The 13,667-nt window shown below is 35.2% G+C and overlaps 2 protein-coding genes across 29 annotated transcripts in view; one reads left to right on the forward strand and one right to left on the reverse strand.

The window, feature by feature from the left end:
* CACNA1C (calcium voltage-gated channel subunit alpha1 C) overlaps positions 1 to 13,667 on the reverse strand; it is a 744,856-nt gene that overhangs the window by 729,920 nt on the left and 1,269 nt on the right. The gene's annotated exons all lie outside the window — the stretch shown is intronic.
* DCP1B (decapping mRNA 1B) overlaps positions 1 to 13,667 on the forward strand; it is a 54,272-nt gene that overhangs the window by 18,207 nt on the left and 22,398 nt on the right. The window lies entirely within an intron of this gene.

The raw sequence follows: 13,667 nt of genomic DNA on the forward strand, positions 1-13,667 counted from the left end.
TAGAAATTATCCAACCTGTAGAATATAGAGGAAACTGATCAAAACAAAACAGAACAAACAAAAACAGGGCCTCAGAAACCTATAGGACAATATCAAAAGGTCTGAGTTTGTGTCACTGGAGTACAACAAAAGGAGAAAAAGTCTTGGTTAGAAAATTTTTGAAGAAATAATAACTGAAAACTTTCCAAACTTGGTGAGACACAAATATATGGAATCAAGAAACGCCATGAACCCCAAACAGGATAAACACAAAGAAAACCATGCCTCTTAAACATCATAAACTGCCAAAAATAAATTTAAAAAAAAATCATGAAAGCAATCAGAGGAAATTGATACATATGGAGGAACAATGTTTTGAATGACCACAGATTTCTCTTCAGAAACCATAAAGCCTGGAAGACAGTGGGACAACATTTCAAAGTGCTGAAATAGAAGAACTGCCAACTAGAATTCTATTTCCAGTGAAAATATTCCTCAAGAATGAAGGTGAGGGGTGCCTGGTCGCTCAGTGGGTTAAAGCCTCTGCCCTTGACCCAGGTCATGATCCCAGAGTCCTGGGATCGAGCCCCACATCAGGTTCTCTGCTCTATGGGGAGCCTGCTTCCTCCTCTCTCTCTGCCTGCCTCTCTGCCTACTTGTGATCTCTGTCTATCAAATAAATAAAATAAAATCTTTAAAAAAAAAAGAATGAAGGTGAAATTAAATACATCCTCAGAGAAGGAAAAGTTCAAAGAATTCTTTATCAGCTAAACTGCTCTAAAGTAAATGCTAAAAGAAGTTCTTCAGACTGAAAGGAAGTGATACCAAAGGGGACGCTGGAACTGCAGGATGCCTTGGGAAGAGCCACATAAACAGTAAAAATATAGGTAAATAAAATAATTGTTATCCCTCCTTTCAAGATGTTTAAAATACACAGGATTACTGAAAGCAAAAGTTGTAATGTTGTCAGGAGGTGAGTTAATGTATGTAGATGTGATATCTGTGACAACTGTAATAAAAGAGGAAGGGTAAGGGGACCTGTATAGGTATAAAGCCTTTACATTTACTTGAAGTAGTAAAATGAAAACTGTAGTAGATTGTGAAAAGTTAGGTATTGTGATTCCTAGAGCAACTACTAAAAAAAGAAAATACAAAGAGATTATAGAAACCAATAGATAAATTAGAATATTAAAAACATTTCAAAAATACATAAGTAGGCAAGAAATGAGAGAACAGCAAACAAAACAGTAATTTAAATCTAACCATATTAGATACATGAAATGTAAATGGTCTAAACATACCAATTAAAAGACATTGTCAGATTGGATTAAAAAAATCATGACCCACTTTAAATGTAATGATATAGATAGGTTAAAGGTAAAAGGATGGAGAAATATATACCATGAAAATACTAATTAAAAGAAAGCTGGGGGTGCCTGGGTGGCTCAGTGGGTTAAGCCTCTGCCTTCAGCTTAGCTCATGATCCCAGGGTCCTGGGATCAAGCCCCAAATCGGGCTCTCTGCTCAGCAGGGAGCCTGCCTCCCCCTGCCTCTCTGCCTACTTGTGATCTCTGTCTGTCAAATAAATAAATAAATAATCTTCAAAAAACAAAAAAAAAGAAAGCTGAAGTGACTTTCTTAATATCAGAAAAAGTAAACACTAGAGCAAAGAAAACTGCCAGCAATAAAGAAGGACATGACATAATGATAAAAAGGTTAGTTTATCCAAAATACATAACAATCATTAGTATGCACTTAATAACAGAGATTCCAAAAATGTGAAACAAAAAGTAATAGAAATAAAAGAAATAAAACCCGCAATTATACTTTGAAACTTCAGTACTCTACTTTCTATACTTGATAGAATAAATGGACAGAAAACAGCAAGAATATAGAAACCCAAACCACACTGTCAACTCACTTGATATAATTGACATTTACATAACATTCCATCCAACAAGAGCAGAATGTATATTCTTCTCAAGTGCACATGGAACATACCCCAAGAAAAACTTCATCATGTGTCATAAAGCAAACTTGAAAATTTTTGAAGAAATTGAAATCATACAAAGTATACTCTCTGACAACAAAGCATTTGAACTCAGAAATCAGTAATAGAAAAATACGTGGAACATCCCCAAATGATTGGAAACTAAACAACACACTTCTAAGTAACTTATGTATCAAGGAGGGAGACAAATTAGAAAATAAATGAGCTGCATAAAAATGAAAATATATCAGATGTATCTGAGGTTGGGCTTAGAGGGAAATTTATGGCATCGAATACCTACGTTAAAGAAGAAAGCTCTCAGATGAATACTTCATGCTTTCTCTTTAAGAAATTTGAATAGAGAAGCAAACTAAACCCAAAGGAAGCAGAAGAAAGAAACAAATAAAAACCCAGGAATCAATGATAACAAAAAAACCCAAAAACAATAGAAAAAATCAGTGAAATAAAAGTTGGTTCTTTGGGGCGCCTGGGTGGCTTAGTGGGCTAAAGCCTCTGCCTTCGGCTCGGGTCATGATCCCGGGGTCCTGGGATTGAGCCCTGCATCGGGCTCTCTGCTCCGTGGAGAGCCTGCTTCCTCCTCTCTCTCTGCCTGCCTCTCTGCCTACTTGTGATTTCTCTCTGTCAAATAAATAAATAAAATGTTTAAAAAACAAATAAACAAAAAAACCTGGTTCTTTGAAAAGAGTCAGTAAAACTGGTAAAACCACAGTCAGACTTAACAAGGCGATAGAAAAAAGAAAGACACAAATGAGCGGTATCAAGAATGGAAGAGTGGGGGTCTCCACAGACATTGAAGAAATAATAAGGGAAATACTGTGATCTACTCCATGTCTATCAATTTGACAAGTTAATGAATGGACTAATTTCTAGAAAAACACAAAGCACCGAAATGTACTAAAGAAGTAAATAACACAATCCCGTATCTATTAAATAAATTAACTTTGTAGCTTAAAACCTTCTAACAAAGAAGACTCTAGGTCCAGATGGTTTCACTGGTAAATACTACCAAAAATTCAAAAAAGAAATAATACTAATTTTAAACAATCTCTTCCAGAACATAGAAGAAATACTTCCCAGCTTGTTTTATGAGCAACATTATCCTGATACCAAAACAAGACAAAAACATTACAAGAAAAGAAAATTATAGACTGATATCTCACATTAACATAAATAAAAGAAATCATCAACAAAATAATGTTTATAGCAACATTTTTCACAATAACCAAAATGTGGAAACAACCCAAATATTCAGTGGTGTGTGAATGGATAAACAGTATGTGGTATATACGTACACTGGAGTAGTACTCAACCAGAATGAAGTTCTGATGGATGCTCTAACATGGATGAACTTTGAAGATTTTATGCTAAGTGAAACGAACCAGACACAAAAGGACAAATATTGTATGATTCTTCTCACATGAGGGACCTAGAATTGTTGAATTTACAGTGACAGAAAGTAGAATAGTGGCTACCAGGGGCTGGAGAGAGGAGGGAATGGAGAGTTAGTTTTCAATGGGTACAGAGGTTTAGTTCAGGATGATGAAAAAGTTCTGGAGATGGATGGTACTGATAGGTGCACATCGTGAATGTACTCAATACACTGAATTGTACACTTAAATATGGTTAAAATGGTAACTTCCATGTTATTTGTGTTTTACCACACACACACAGAATACTAGCAAATTGAGCTCAGAAACCTAAAAAAAAGATGATATAGCAGTAGCTTTATAATTTGTAATGGGTTTGTCCCCTCCATCCAAAACCACTATTAGATTTATCTTGTTAGAGTGTTAAGTCTGATCAGGTTACTTTCCTGCTCAAAATCTTAAATGCCTACCAGGTAAACATTTTTACACGTGTTTACAGCTTGCTATAGTCAGGTCCCAATTTACCTGTCCAGCCACGTCCACTATTACTTTTAAACACTTGTCTTCTAACCAAACACAACTAAATGCTTTCCCAGAATACTCTTTTCTTATTTCCATGCTTTTAAATGTACTCACCCTCACTAATCTCTCACCCTGACTAATCTCTGCCATATAAATTCTCATATTTCAAAACCCAACTGAAACTGGACCTCTCCCTAATGTTTTTATAATTCTCTATCTAGCTGTGATTTCTTGCTGCAACATATACTCTTAACTTGACTTTTGTGTTTATTGGACACTTGTCTCTTGATACTGATTCATACTCTAATGGGTTTTGAGAATTCAAAAATGGATAAGACACATTCCTTCCCTCCTAGAGTAAACTACACTAGCAAACAAGACAGATACATAAACATAAATGTTCAAAATAATCTAAATGCTGAGCTGGAAATATACAACAGGCACTTACTAGTTCTTATATTTTACCTTATATTTATATGTCTTGGTTTCTCTGTTAGGGTGCAAACTCCTACAAGCCAAGTGTCCTACTCCCCTGCAACACTTAATTCCTTGCATTAAGTGTGTCCCATTAAATATTTGCAATGAGACCAAAGTGTTTTTATTAGATTGCTCTATTCAAGACAACCTATAAAGCCTAAACAACAATTTCACAACTATTCATCAGTCTTTTTTCTTTTAGGGCATTATCAAACAGACAATAAACATAACTTAAAGCTCTGGGTGGTTCCTGGATAGAAACTCGAAATACTAAACAATTTCAGCAGCTTACATAAGCATTCCTCTGTTCCTCAAGGTTGATTTGATATAGATAGTAGTAGCATTTACCTAAAAGTTCCTAGAAAGTGCAGTTTGTGAGAATTCAGGTATCCTCATCTTGAGAAATGTAATAATTCTAGGAAGAGAAATATAATGTGGGAAAATGTTAATTTAAACTTACATGAAAGTTCTTTACAAAAATTTAAGTTTTAAAAAACATTTTATGGAATTTTCCTTCAAATTGTTTTACTTTTATTGAGACATTCTAATTTGACATTTAAATTTATTTATTATGCCAAAGTTGGTATTTTAATTTTGATACTTGAAAACAGGTTATGTTTCTAATTTCTAGTGGCCCTGTTAAACAAGACCAGTGCTTTAACCCCTGAGCTATAGGGCCTTATGGCTCTGTTAAACCACAATCATGTGCTTGAACAGTAAGGTTTATGCTATAGATATTTTATTGAGAGTTAAATAAATTCTTTTTCATGTTTATGGAAGCAACTAAATCTATAACAGTCTATCAAAAATGGTTAAAAACAAGTATTACCAAACACTAGATTTAAATTGACTCTTATAAGCATTTACCATAAAAGAATAAAAATGATAAGTTGTACCCCTTCAAAAGGGAAATTTTTCATCAAATCAAAAACTTCTCTTCTTCTAAAGATACCTTTTAGAAAATGAAAAGGCAAGCCACAGATGGGGAAAAAATATTCACACTTCATATATCTGACATAGTACTTATATCCAGAATGTATAAGTAACTCTTAAAACTCAATAGTAGGAGACAAACAACCCAATTTAAAAATTAGTAAAATATTTGGGGCTCTGGCTGAGTCAGTTAAGTGTCCAACTCTTGACTTCAGCTCAGGTTATGATCTCAAGGTCCTTAGACCAAGCCTCACATCGGACTCTGTGCTCAGTGGAGTCTGTTTCTCTCCCTTTCCCTCTGCCCCTCCCCTTGCATTCTCTGTCTCTCTTTCTCAAATAAATAAATAAATCTTTTTAAAAATTTGGCTAAATATTTAACACTTTACAAAAGAAGGTATATAAATAGCCAATAAAGAGATGCTCAATAATAATCATCAGGAACTTCTAAGTTATTGTTTGTATCAATTGCTTATTCATTTTTGTTGCTGTGTAGCAACAGAATAGTGCATCAGAATAGGGCAATCTAAATTGTTCAATGTATTTTGTATGTTGTTATCTTTATGTTTGATATATTACAGGATACAAACTGAAAAAAAAAAAAAAAAAAAGAATAGGGCAATCTATTATCTTATTCTCCTGTTCGTGGGTTTCTGAATTATTTCTAGTTGTGAACTAATGTGAATAAAGTTACCATGAGGATTCTGGGCCATGGTTTTTAGGTAGATATATGCACTTATTTGTTTTGCGTTTTTGCCAACCACTTTATATATAGTATAAAGATGTTTAGCCTTAAGAGATACTGCCAAACAGTTTTCTAAAGTTGTGTGCCTATTTATTCTCTTTCCAATAACGTATAAGAGTTCCAATTGCTTCATATCTTTGTCAACACTTAACACTGTTCCTTTTAACTTGAGCTATTCTAGGTGTTCTGAAGTAATATCCCACTGTGGTTTTAATCTGCATTTTGTCATAACTAATTGTTGCGCACTTTTTTGTATGCTTATCACATATTGGATGGATATGCAAATTATGAGAATACCGCATAACTTAATAGAGTGGCCAAAATTTTAAAAGCTGACATTATTTTATACACACACACACACACACACACACACATATAAAGGAATGAACTACCAATCGTTCAACACGTGGATGAATTTCAAGAACAACTTGAGCAAAAAAAGCCATCTACTGTATGATCCCATTTATATGAAGTCTAAGAACAAGCAACATCAATCTATGGTGATAGAAGGCAGAATATGATTGCGTCTGCTGGGTTGGTGGTGGAAGTGCTGTAGTTTTTGTCTGGTAAGGAAGATGACAATGTTTTAGGTATTGTTTTGGGTGGTTGATTACCTGAGAGTGTATTATTGCCAAAGTTCATCAAACAAAACATTTTAAGTTCTGTGCCTTTTATCATATATAAAATATTGTTCAATTTTTAAAAGTAGAAATAATTGATCCTTATCAAAGAAGACCTTAAATAAATGAATACTTAAATTTCATGGGTGGCCTTTCTGTTTTATCCTAGCATTTATTAACCACAATTCATCTTATTTTGATCTCTTCTTCTAAGTTGATTAGAATGCTATACTAACTCTTCTCAAGTTTGTATCTTGGCTTCCTTGACCTGGTTGTAGAACTGCCCTTATTCTAAAACACATCTTCGGGATATTAAACAAATAATACCAAAACCTTTCATATAATTTGACCTCAACTGAAAGTTTTAAGTAATTTGAGGTGATGGAAATAGTTTAATTTGAGTTTCTAGTTTTCAGATTGTTGGGAATTTCAGATTGTTGGGAAGACCCCTTTCCTCTGGCTTGGGCCATCCACTTTCTCCACATGACCAAAGAAGAAAGGTTTCTTTTTGCCAAATATGTGAAAACCTGTACAACGTAATCTTTTTTTCCTGAGTGAAAAGAATTAACTTTCCATTTCCCTTTTAAGAATCATTTTTTTGAAGTCAATTTTCTGGCAGAGGAAAGCCCTAGCATTTCTCCTGCAGTCCTTTTCCTAGAACAAAATATATAGTAAACAAGTAACATATGGTAAGCAATTAATAATATTTTTCTTGATGGCTTCTCGAAAGGATATTGCAAGGTGTAGGCTTTAATTTTTTCCAAAGCTCCAGTTGAAATGTACCTGGGCATAGTCATGATAAATAATAGCAGTAAGAAAGCCAAATTTGCAAACAAAGGTAGGTCATAATTTGGAAACAACATTGCTCACTATACAATGCATGTTATGAAATATTTTCTCTTTCACTATACTGCCACTAATGGGTTAATTATTGATTATCTAGGCTATTGAGAAAGCAGTGGCATGAGTAATAAATTTCAAAGGGAAGGGACTACATCTTAATATTTTGTTCTGTGGCACCAAATAACCACCAAAATGAACAGATCTAGATAAGAAATAGATACATACAATGTACTTAAAGTAATTCCCAAATCATTTATATTAATCCTAGAATTGTCCTCTATGGACATATGACTGATGTTTTTGTTCAGCTTTGAAGATGTTATGCTTGGGATAATTGAGAAAGAGCCGAAAAGTAGCTCAGGTTTCTGAAATTCCTCCCTGTTGGCCATTTCATGGTAGAGATCGAAAGTCCCACCTCTCAGAGTGTCTGGATGGCTCAGTAGGTTAAGTGTCCAGCTCTTGATCTCAGTTCAGGTCTTGACCTCAGGGTTCAAGCCCCAGTTTGGGCTCCACACTGGGCGTGAAGCCTACTTGAAAGGAAGGAAGGGGGGGGGGAGGAAGAGAGGGAGGGATTTCCACCTCTCAAGCTAATGATGCAAAGCAGTAACAGAAGTGGAACTGTGTTGTTCATCCTTACTATGGCTGAGGATACGAAGTCTCTTTTTTAAGCCCTCTCCTAGACTTTAGGCCACGTGAAGGAATAAAAGGTCTTACAACTTAACGAATTCTAAGACGTTGAAACTTTATTATCTGTTTTCTTAACCTTGGAATCAGTTCAGGCAATTATTACAAAAGCAAATTGAAAGGTTAAAAGTGAACTCTGTGTAAATTTTTTACTAAGAAAATGAAAGTCACATTCTCTGCCCATAGATAATTGAGAGTTTATTTTTCCATTCGAAGGTGTTTTGTGGTGTATTGATCCTCAAATAGTAGTTCTTAACCTTCTTTGGGTCACAGATCCCTTTGAGAATCTGATTAATTTCCTTCCTGCCTGCCCCCGCAAAATTTTTAATTGCCTGTTATGTGACAGGCATTGTCCTTGGGGGAGGGGAGTCTATGCTTTGTACTTCCCTACCTCCAAACATGTCTATTTTTATATATGTACATCATTTTGTATGCATACAACTTTAGGGATTTTATTGAACTCCTGAAGCCCTCTAGAGTCAAGAAACATCTTTAAAGTAATTATATGGCTAAAAATACTTGACATTCGTGCTAGGCAGAGTCTTAGTATTTGCAGGAATAAGAAGAAAATGTTCTATTAAGGATCTGTCCAGTGATACAAGATCCTTAAAGTAAACTCATTCAAATTATGTGCAGTATGGAATGGGAGACGAGGAATTTGACATTTCATATGCAATTAGAATAGGTAACCTATACAGTCTTGCTCTTAAGCTATACCTGAGGGCATCATTGGTTGCATTAGAGAACCAAGGATTCTTTTTACCAGCTAGAAGTCTGTGCTTTTTAGTGAGAAAGAAAGACCACCAAAATTTAAAAATTATAATGTGGTCCCTGAATCCGACTCTAAGTCTCCTTTGCCATTCGAACTGAAAAATTGATCTATTTATTATGCATCATTGCTCAGAAAGCTAATGTGTTTTAATATATGATTAAGGGTTACACATCTGCTGTGACTTGAGTGATGAAACTTTTCACTCTGACCTTAACCCAGAATTACTCTTTTGTTCTGTCCATGCTCAATTCATGCTGAAAAGAAAAGATCTAAACTCTAAAGGACACTATTAATCTAAATAACTGGCATCCTCTCAATTAAAGATGGCTCTGAAAAGCCTCAAGTATAGTAAAACTTCACTCCTTAGCCACGTGGTACATCTAGGTTTCACGTTCTTGTTTTTTACTGTGTGCTGTTGTGGTACCAGGGTAGCTCCTAGAAACACACACACGAGATAGATGAACAATACTTCTCTTCACCCTGACCACCCAATTTACGCAGCCTTCAGACTTTCATCATTGATTATTCGGGGACTCACTGGATATAGGACCATCACATGAATTTAATGGGAAACTGTATAAGCATTTCGAAACTTATTTGACTTAGCAGTCAAGCATGGTTAGATGAAGTACCCGTGTGGCAAAGGTGATACACAGATACCCTGTGAGTGTGAAATTAAATGAAGTCACTTTTATTTTATCCTGAACCATAAACACTTTAAAGATTCTTGATTTCTACCAAAGAAACATCTGTATAGTGATGCTATTTGGATTCATACACTACATTTGTGGCTTGGAGAGAGACTGTATTTTCTATTTTGTTTCTGAGCGCCCAGTTTGGCATGATAGAAGTCTAAATCTTGGCAGAGCAAAAACTGGATTCCAAAACACATTCTGAAATGCTTACTGTGTGAAGTGTCTTCCCATTTTCCTACACTAACACAGTGCTTTGCATATAGTAAGTGCTCATTATGGCTACACTGAGTGTTCCTATCTGCTCTTTCAGAGTTGGTCTTTTATATTACTGATTTTTGTCCAAAAATCATTTAGAAAATTGTTTCAAATAATCAATTTGAAACTATTGGATTAAATTTCTTCTTAACCTACAGAAGGAAAAACTGCAAGTCTTCATGTACCTGTGGGTTTTGGAGAAAGAAAACAATTCTGGCCAAGAATTTATGTCAGAATTATCCTATGTACAGCCTTAGAGCTCTAATTTAATTCAAGTGGGACCAAAACATGCTTCAGCTGTGTATAACATAGAGGGCTTTGGAGAAAGTAGTATTGCCTATATCCATAAATATAGATTAAGGTCAAATTGGAAAAAGTACAGAAACTCTGGCTCACTTCCTTCAATCAATATGTAGTATTTGGCTCTTCTCAGTAGGCCACAGCTATATAAAATCTTGGAAATTTTTCATTCATCATATACTTTATAGGTAGGGTATTTTCTGCAAAGCTATTCCTATCATTATTAAACACTTGGTTAAATAATCTGATTCAAGTATGAGGAAGTCTGCTTTTCATTGGAACAGGTTTTAACCTATAGAAATACCCTTTTATATTTAGGTTAAACATGTATTTTTGCAAACTACAGTTGTGTGAGATAAGACTTAATATGCTACAGTGAGATTCACTTAAGATAGTATGTTTTCAGTGTGTTGCTAGAATAATTGACATTGCATATAAATCTTATGTTATTAAGATAATTTAGGTACTTGTATATCTAAGCTTCAGATTACTATTATCACACATGACTGGAATTTGAATTCTTTTTTTCTGTTAGATCGAAGTACTATTAGTTATACTTTGAAGATAAATGCAAGTGATTTTGCAGATTAATTGCATTCTTTGAGCTGTTAGTTGCCAGGGCCTGACAGGTATTCAATCAGGAAGACTGGTATATGGTAGAATTGTTGTAATAATAAATACACATAAAATGAATACATTTTTTAGCTCACATAGTGCTAGATCAATATAAATATACAGTCCTAGGGAGCTCATCTCCTAATGAGAAAATCCCATCAACAATACTAATGCCTAAGGTTACCAAATGTTTAAAGCTAAATAAACTTCAGTTAGAAGGAGAAATAAAGGAGCACTCTGAGGAGACTCCCTATGCTGTAATCCCTGGTAGAGATTGTGTTCATTGAATACAGAAGATCTAGGACATCTGGTCTGTGATGTGTAATTAGCCCAGAATAGTAATAATTATTAATACTAGTATTACAAGGAGTATTGATAGTATAAGCTCTTGAAGGCTGATTTCAGTTCAACTCAGCAAATATTTGTTGAATATTTACCACATTCTACTCATTATGCTATAGCTCAGAGTCTAGTGGGGAAACAGTTGTGTAAATACTTAATTATGATGTGCTTGGATTTTGGTGGGGGGGATCCAAGGATATACCAAAAAACTAAAGGAATAACAGAAAAGTTGAGGCTGTTTATCCCTAGAAGAATGGGAAAACCTGAGTCTTCTGGAGGACTATTAGCTCAGAGGGGGGAAAGACATTTTGGGGAACCCATGTTTGTTATTTGTGGTCTAGGAGATTTTGAAGTTAATCAGCAGGGTTATGAACAAAAAGAAAATATAAATTTAAAGATTTTTATTTATTTATTTGACAGAGATCACAAGTAGGCAGAGAGGCAGGCAGAGAGAGAGGGGGAAGCAGGCTCCCCGCTGAGCAGAGACCCTAATATGGGGCTCCATCCCAGAACCCTGGGATCATGAGCTGAAGGCAGAGGCTTTAACCCACTGAGCCACCCAGGTGCCCCAAGAAAATAGAAATTTAAATGACCAATAAAACAGAGTAAGTTGTCCTATTTATATTTATTATTACCTATTAATTTTTCTGCTTCCTAATTTTTTAAATGGTTATTTACTCTGTTAAATCTCTTAGATTAAAGGAACTGTCCCCTGAAATAAATAAAATCAGGAAGTTAGTGTATCATGAAAAAGATTCCATCTGGCCTTTCATGAACTTGAGGCCAGCAGCAGACCTCTGGAGTCTCATTTTGGGAGGATAATGACCTCTGTGGAGATTAGGAAGGCCTAATGACATAACATGCATTTGTTATAAATAAAAACGTCTTAAAAGATAAATCCATCCTTTTCTTTTAAAATAATAAATGCTATTTTATAGCTGGAGATACATGTTAATTTAATCCAAATTCATATAACGCTTCAGTTGAGAAATTGTTTTTGTCATTGCTGGTTAAGGCATTAACTTTCTAATGAAGTTAAGTTCTTTAGAAAGAAGGTTGTTATACTTCACAGAATTTATTTAGATTTTCCACTGTTTCTCCCAAAATGTTTGTGAGGATTAGTCACCCATAAAATAGAAACTGCTTCTCATCTACTGCGAACTTTCCAATATTTTGAGATCATGGGATCACTGATTTGTGAGGTGCAGTAAAACTATGTCATATGAAAAGAACCAGACCAGGGGTCAAAGATAACAATGCTATGTAGACTTTCTGTGGCCAGTGAAGATTCTGTTTTACAAGATTGTGTCCGTGTTTGGTCAGTAGAGCTAAGGCAGAAGGTGAATGAAAGAACACTATTTTAAAGGCATTAAAGAACATGAGGAAGAAAACAATTTTTAGGGCAAAGGATTCCAAATGGGCTAGAAGTACAGAGTTAACATGGAGCCACCAAACATAGCTTGTGTTTCCCATCTGTGGCTGCCAGGACTTGGGTAGTGTGATTGCTGTCCTAGCACTCAACTGCCCTGAAGTCTGGCCAATGCTAGAAGTCTCTGATTCCTCTTTCTTCCCTCTCCTTTCCTTCCTTCCATACTCCTTTCCTCCTTCCCTTCCATCTTGCCTTTTTCCTCTTAAGATGCCGTATGAAGCTGGGTTTAGAAAAGCCCCATTCCTGTCTCTTAAAACTAAATCTACAACTCAGTCAAATATAAAACTTGTTTCTGTTCTTACTTAACTTCATTTGTAAGGCTGGGGGAGAAGCGTATTTCAGAGAAACAGATGGAACCAGTCAAGATGTCTTTGACTAAGGCATTTCACCTTGTGAGGTCACACATTCCTCATTAGTGAAATAGGCAGTTGAACTACACACGGTTCTACACGGAATTACAACACAGTTGAACTACAACTACACACAAGTTGAACTGCTTACCAGCTCTGAAACTTCACATTTCTAACTTTCTAATTTCTTAACCATCTTGTGGTCTTTCAGGGGGGTCATAGCTGTATGTGTGTGCTTACTACCGAATACCAGTAACCAGTCATCATCAATCTGGTCAGTCTTACAGAAACTGGAAGTAGATAAATGACACCATAAATCAAGAAATAGGATATTTGAGCATAGTCTCAAAAACAAGTGTTTACATCAAATGTCTGATTAGATGTTCTTGGTTCTTACATCGGGATTATTATTCCACTTGTTTGGGAAAGACTTGATGAGACAAATGGGGTTTGAAGGAATTTTAAAATTTTGGTTTACCCTTAAGTGTGCTGAAGAGATGTGTGTAATTTACGCTGCCACATTTCCATAGTTTTCCTAGTGAAAAGAGAATATAAGTGCCTTCTTTGTTGCATCCCGACTAAGAAATATATATCCCTATGTTTTTGAGTGAAATTATTATTAAAGAAAGAGAGAAAGGAGAGCATTAGCAAATCAGCTATCCTTCTCATGCTATTTAAACTTTACCTATGTAATTATGTATTATCTACTTCCTTACTGCATGGGAATATGC

This window comes from Mustela lutreola, chromosome 8, assembly GCF_030435805.1.
Source record: "Mustela lutreola isolate mMusLut2 chromosome 8, mMusLut2.pri, whole genome shotgun sequence".
NCBI lineage: Eukaryota > Metazoa > Chordata > Mammalia > Carnivora > Mustelidae > Mustela > Mustela lutreola.